This window comes from Hyla sarda, unplaced genomic scaffold (assembly GCF_029499605.1).
Source record: "Hyla sarda isolate aHylSar1 unplaced genomic scaffold, aHylSar1.hap1 scaffold_2116, whole genome shotgun sequence".
Lineage (NCBI taxonomy): Eukaryota > Metazoa > Chordata > Amphibia > Anura > Hylidae > Hyla > Hyla sarda.
The window spans coordinates 1-7,500 of NW_026608781.1; the positions used below are offsets into that span (position 1 = coordinate 1).

General features: G+C 41.5%; 1 pseudogene; it reads right to left on the reverse strand.

The window, feature by feature from the left end:
• Positions 1 to 159: 159 nt before the first annotated feature.
• LOC130319347 (U2 spliceosomal RNA) lies at positions 160 to 262 on the reverse strand (annotated as a pseudogene).
• Between the last annotated feature and the right edge of the window lie 7,238 nt (positions 263 to 7,500).

Here is a 7,500-nt window from a genome sequence, read left to right on the forward strand (position 1 = left end):
ATTCAGCAGCAGCAGTCCTGTGCCTGGTCGCTCCAACAGGGGCCAGACACAAGCAGCACCACCTAATGTCTTTTGCCTGCAGTAGGGGCCCACTGGACTAGCCAGCAAGCAGCTGCAGCAGCAAATAAACAGGTAATCTTTCTTTTCAACACTGAACCCTGGTGGTGCACTTAATATATGCTACCAGATAGGGAACATATCAGATATTAAACTGATATAAACAGACACCACATTTGATACCAGCCAAAAGGAAGAATGAGAAGTGATAACTGTGAAAGGGGAGGAACCAACGCTGTCCCCTTCACATGCACCATCACTACTTGTAGGAAGGGAGGCTGGCTGGCAGCCTCCCATACACACTCTGGCTGGGTGGCAGTCACCCACTAGTACACACAGCAGGCCCTAAACCCATATCATTATTGCTAAGCAGGAAGATGGGAGTCCATTTCACTCTGATGGACCATTTTTAAATGCAATCCATAACCTGGCTTTGGCAGGAACCCTTCTTACTCCTCCTACTTGCATTTGATACTGGGTTTAGGATCTGCATAGGAAATACACACACACACAAGCACACACTTACCTGTGTTGCCTGCTGACGCCTCCTTGGCTGTCCCCAAACGGTATAAAACCAACAGCCACGGGAAGCTGTAAGGATAGAGGACATACCTGCATCCTATTTAACTCACTTGTCTTGGTTAAATCCAGCTTATTTGAAAACCTATGGTGCTGCTGCTTCTGCTCATGGCAGTGCTGCTTCTGACAAGGCTGTTCTTTGGTGGGCCTAGGTGACATCACAATCTCCATGGTTACATACACAACAAAGGTCAGATGTTGTTTACACCTGGCCATGCCAGTGGTATTGAGTAGCATATCACAGTGCTAAGGGTCCTGGATGCAACAGTCTTTCAATGGGGAATAGCCGCACTGAGTTTGTCAAGTGCACCCATGTTTGCAACTCCAACAATACACACATATGTATGTATGTATGTATGTATGTATGTGTATCTATCTATATCTATCTATCTATCTATCTATCTTTCTCTTTCTCTCTCTCTATATGTATATATATATATATATATATATAATTTTTTTTTTCTTTCAAATATATATATATATATATATATATATATATATATATATATATATACATATATACATATATATATATAGAGAGAGAGAGAGATGGAAATACTTTTTTAAACATGTTTTCACCTTTTTTTAACCTTCTTTTTTTCTTCTCTCCATGTTTTCCTTCTTTCCTCCTTTTTTCCTATGCTGCTGCTTCTTCTTTTTCTTCTTTTTCAGACCCTATCATTGCACTATTGCTTGTTCAATACCACCAGCAGATGGAGACACTATATTACAACATTAGTTGTGAGCAGCAGTTTGTACAAACAAATGCCTCATAGCTGATGTTCTATCCATTATTGCAATGGCTGGCTGGCTGGCAACATTTGTTTTAATTATTCCAATACCACAGTACCAATGCATGGTCAATCAACAGCAATTACACCCCCATGTCATAGTTACATAGTTACATAGTTAGAATGGTCGAAAAAAGACATATGTCCATCAAGTTCAACCAGGGAATTAAGGGGTAGGGGTGTGGCGCGATATTGGGGAAGGGATGAGATTTTATATTTCTTCATAAGCATTAATTTTATTTTGTTCCAGGAATGTATCTAATCCTGTTTTAAAGCTGTTAATTGTTCCTGCTGTGACCAGTTCCTGAGGTAGACCGTTCCATAAATTCACAGTCCTCACGGTAAAGAAGGCGTGTCGCCCCTTGAGACTAAACTTTTTCTTCTCCAGACGGAGGGAGTGCCCCCTCGTCCTTTGGGGGGGTTTAACCTGGAACAGTTTTTCTCCATATTTTTTGTATGGGCCATTAATATACTTATATACGTTTATCATATCCCCCCTTAAACGTCTCTTCTCAAGACTAAACAATTGTAACTCCTTTAAGCGCTCCTCATAGCTAAGATGTTCCATGCCCCATATTAGTTTAGTCGCGCGTCTCTGCACCCTTTCCAACTCCGCAGTGTCCCTTTTATGGACAGGTGCCCAAAACTGAACAGCATATTCCAGGTAAGGCCGTACCAATGATTTATAAAGGGGGAGTATTATGTCCCTGTCCCTTGAGTCCATGCCTCTTTTGATACATGACAATATCCTGCCGGCTTTGGAAGCAGCAGCCTGACATTGCATGCTATTCTGTAGTCTGTGATCTACAAGTACACCCAGATCCTTCTCTACCAGTGACTCTGACAGTTTAATCCCCCCTAAGACATACGATGCATTCAGGTTATTAGTACCCAGATGCATAACTTTACATTTATCCACATTGAACCTCATTTGCCAAGTGGATGCCCAGACACTTAGTCTATCCAAGTCATCTTGTAACCTATACACATCCTCTATAGACTGTACCGTGCTACAAAGCTTGGTGTCATCTGCAAAGATAGAAACAGAGCTGTTAATACCATCCTCTATATCATTGATAAATAAATTAAACAACAGCAGGCCCAGTACTGAACCTTGGGGTACACCACTAATAACCGGGGACCAATCAGAGTACGAATCATTGACCACCACTCTCTGGGTACGATCCATGAGCCAGTGTTCAATCCAGTTACAAACTAAAATTTCCAAACCCAAAGACCTTAACTTACCTGTCAGACGTCTGTGAGGGACAGTATCAAACGCTTTAGCAAAATCCAGAAACACTATATCCACAGCCATTCCTCTATCAAGGCTTCTACTCACCTCTTCATAAAAGCAAATTAGATTGGTTTGACAATTTCTATCCTTAGTAAACCCATGCTGGCTATCACTTATAATACAATTATCCCCTATGTATTCCTGTATGTAATCCCTTATAAGTCCTTCAAACAATTTACCCACAATGCACGTTAAACTTACCGGTCTATAGTTTCCTGGGGAAGACCTAGAGCCCTTTTTGAAGATTGGCACCACATTCGCCTTGCGCCAGTCCCTTGGCACAATACCAGACACCAGAGAATATCTAAATATCATGAACAGGGGTACAGATATTACTGAACTTACCTCTCTAAGAACTCTTGGGTGTAGTCCATCCGGTCCTGGGGATTTGCTTACATTTATATCACTTAACTTACCTTGTACCATCTCTACATTAAGCCAGTTCAGTACATTACATGATGTGTTACCAGCACTGACCTGGCCAATGTCAGCTCCTTCTTCCATAGTGTATACAGAACTAAAGAACCCATTCAGTAGCTCCGCCTTCTCTTGATCGCCTGTGACAACCTCCCCATTATCATTATTAAGGGGTCCTACATGCTCTGTCCTTGGTTTTTTTGCATTTATATATCTAAAAAAATATTTAGGATTAGTTTTGCTTTCTTTGGCCACCTGTCTCTCATTTTGAATTTTTGCTGTTTTTATTACATTTTTACAGATTTTATTAAGCTCCTTGTACTGTTTAAATGTTATAGCTGACCCCTCAGATTTGTATTTTTTGAAGGCTATTTTTTTGTTGTTTATTGCTCTTTTAACATCATGTGTCAGCCATGTAGGATTTAGTTTTAATCGTTTATATTTGTTCCCCTTTGGTATATATTTAGCTGTATAGTTATTTAGAGTTGATTTAAAGATGTCCCATTTACCTTCTGTATCAGTATTTGAGAACACCTCCCCCCAGTCTATGTCCTGTAGTGCAGCCCTCAGCCCAGGGAAATTTGCCTTTTTAAAGTTATATGTTTTTGCCTTCCCCGTCTGTCTTTGTTTTCTACATTTTAAGTCAAAAGTAACTATATTGTGGTCGCTATTACCAAGGTTTTCCCGCACAGTTACATTACCAACCAGCTCTGCGTTGTTGGAAATGATCAGATCCAACAAGGCATCACTTCTTGTTGGGTCCTCCACAAACTGGCCCAAAAAATTATCCTGCAATAAATTTAGGAATTGTCGCCCCTTTGTAGTTTTAGCCAATTAAAAAGATTCAGCACCCACTACCTGAAAGACAGCTACCTATCATGTCATGTCCAACCTGCACAGGTGTGCTGGTTGCTGAGCTTATTCAATTAAAGAGGACATTCAGCAGCAGCAGTCCTGTGCCTGGTCGCTCCAACAGGGGCCCAGACACAAGCAGCACCACCTATTGTCTTTTGCCTGCAGTAGGGCCCACTGGACTAGCCAGCAAGCAGCTGCAGCAGCAAATAAACAGGTAATCTTTCTTTCCAACACTGAACCCTGGTGGTGCACTTAATATATGCTACCAGATAGGGGACATATCAGATATTAAACTGATATAAACAGACACCACATTTGATACCAGCCAAAAGGAAGAATGAGAAGTGATAACTGTGAAAGGGGAGGAACCAACGCTGTCCCCTTCACATGCACCATCACTACTTGTAGGAAGGGAGGCTGGCTGGCAGCCTCCCATACACACTCTGGCTGGGTGGCAGTCACCCACCAGTACACACAGCAGGCCCTAAACCCATATCATTATTGCTAAGCAGGAAGATGGGAGTCCATTTCACTCTGATGGACCATTTTTAAATGCAATCCATAACCTGGCTTTGGCAGGAACCCTTCTTACTCCTCCTACTTGCATTTGATACTGGGTTTAGGATCTGCATAGGAAACACACACAAGCACACACTTACCTGTGTTGCCTGCTGACGCCTCCTTGGCTGTCCCCAAACGGTATAAAACCAACAGCCACGGGAAGCTGTAAGGATAGAGGACATACCTGCATCCTATTGGACTCACTTGTCTTGGTTAAATCCAGCTTATTTGAAAACCTATGGTGCTGCTGCTTCTGCTCATGGCAGTGCTGCTTCTGACAAGGCTGTTCTTTGGTGGGCCTAGGTGACATCACAATCTCCATGGTTACATACACAACAAAGGTCAGATGTTGTTTACACCAGGCCATGCCAGTGGTATTGAGTAGCATATCACAGTGCTAAGGGTCCTGGATGCAACAATCTTTCAATGGGGAATAGCCGCACTGAGTTTGTCAAGTGCACCCATGTTTGCAACTCCAACAATACACACATATGTATGTATGTATGTATGTATCTATGTGTATCTATGTGTATCTATGTGTATCTATGTGTATCTATGTGTATCTATCTATATCTATCTATCTCTTTCACTCTCTCTTTATGTATATATATATATATATATATATATAATTTTTTTTCTTTTTATATATATATATATATATATATATATATATATACATACATATATAGAGAGAAAGAGAGATGGAAATACTTTTTTAAACATGTTTTCACCTTTTTTTTTAACCTTCTTTTTTTCTTCTCTCCATGTTTTCCTCCTTTTTTCCTATGCTGCTGCTTCTTATTTTTCTTCTTTTTCAGACCCTATCATTGCACTATTGCTTATTCAATACCACCAGCAGATGGAGACACTATATTACAACATTAGTTGTGAGCAGCAGTTTGTACAAACAAATGCCTCATAGCTGATGTCCTATCCATTATTGCAATGGATGGTTGGCTGGCAACATTTGTTTTTATTATTCCAATACCACAGTACCAATGCATGGTCAATCAACAGCAATGACACCCCCATGTCAATTAACAAGATTCAGCACCCACTACCTGAAAGACAACTACCTATCATGTCATGTCCAACCTGCACAGGTGTGCTGGTTGCTGAGCTTATTCAATTAAAGAGGACATGCAGCAGCAGCAGTCCTGTGCCTGGTCGCTCCAACAGGGGCCAGACACAAGCGGCACCACCTATTGTCTTTTGCCTGCAGTAGGGGCCCACTGGACTAGCCAGCAAGCAGCTGCAGCAGCAAATAAACAGGTAATCTTTCTTTCCAACACTGAACCCTGGTGGTGCACTTAATATATGCTACCAGATAGGGGACATATCAGATATTAAACTGATATAAACAGACACCACATTTGATACCAGCCAAAAGGAAGAATGAGAAGTGATAACTGTGAAAGGGGAGGAACCAACGCTGTCCCCTTCACATGCACCATCACTACTTGTAGGAAGGGAGGCTGGCTGGCAGCCTCCCATACACACTCTGGCTGGGTGGCAGTCACCCACCAGTACACACAGCAGGCCCTAAACCCATATCATTATTGCTAAGCAGGAAGATGGGAGTCCATTTCACTCTGATGGACCATTTTTAAATGCAATCCATAACCTGGCTTTGGCAGGAACCCTTCTTACTCCTCCTACTTGCATTTGATACTGGGTGTAGGATCTGCATAGGAAACACACACACACACAAAAGCACACACTTACCTGTGTTACCTGCTGACACCTCCTTGGCTGTCCCCAAACGGTATAAAACCAACAGCCACGGGAAGCTGTAAGGATAGAGGACATACCTGCATCCTATTGGACTCACTTGTCTTGGTTAAATCCAGCTTATTTGAAAACCTATGGTGCTGCTGCTTCTGCTCATGGCAGTGCTGCTTCTGACAAGGCTGTTCTTTGGTGGGCCAAGGTGACATCACAATCTCCATGGTTACATACACAACAAAGGTCAGATGTTGTTTACACCTGGCCATGCCAGTGGTATTGAGTAGCATATCACAGTGCTAAGGGTCCTGGATGCAACAATCTTTCAATGGGGAATAGCCGCACTGAGTTTGTCAAGTGCACCCATGTTTGCAACTCCAACAATATACAACCTACGTATGTATGTATGTATGTATGTGTATCTATCTGTATCTATCTGTATCTATCTATCTATCTATCTCTTTCTCTCTCTCAATATGTATATATATATATATATATATATATATATATATAATTTTTGTTCTTTTAAATATATATATATATATACATATATAGAGAGAGAGAGAGAGATGGAAATACTTTTTTAAACATGTTTTCACCTTTTTTTTACCTTCTTTTTTTCTTCTCTCCATGTTTTCCTTCTTTCCTCCTTTTTTCCTATGCTGCTGCTTCTTATTTTTCTTCTTTTTCAGACCCTATCATTGCACTATTGCTTATTCAATACCACCAGCAGATGGAGACACTATATTACAAAATTAGTTGTGAACAGCAGTTTGTACAAACAAATGCCTCATAGCTGATGTCCTATCCATTATTGCAATGGATGGCTGGCTGGCAACATTTGTTTTAATTATTCCAATACCACAGTACCAATGCATGGTCAATCAACAGCAATGACACCCCCATGTCAATTAACAAGATTCAGCACCTACTACCTGAAAGACAGCTACCTATCATGTCATGTCCAACCTGCACAGGTGTGCTGGTTGCTGAGCTTATTCAATTAAAGAGGACATTCAGCAGCAGCAGTCCTGTGCCTGGTCGCTCCCACAGGGGCCAGACGCAAGCGGCACCACCTATTGTCTTTTGCCTGCAGTAGGGGCCCACTGGACTAACCAGCAAGCAGCTGCAGCAGCAAATAAACAGGTAATCTTTCTTTCCAACACTGAAACCTGGTAGTGCACTTAATATATGCTACCAGATAGGGGACATATCAGA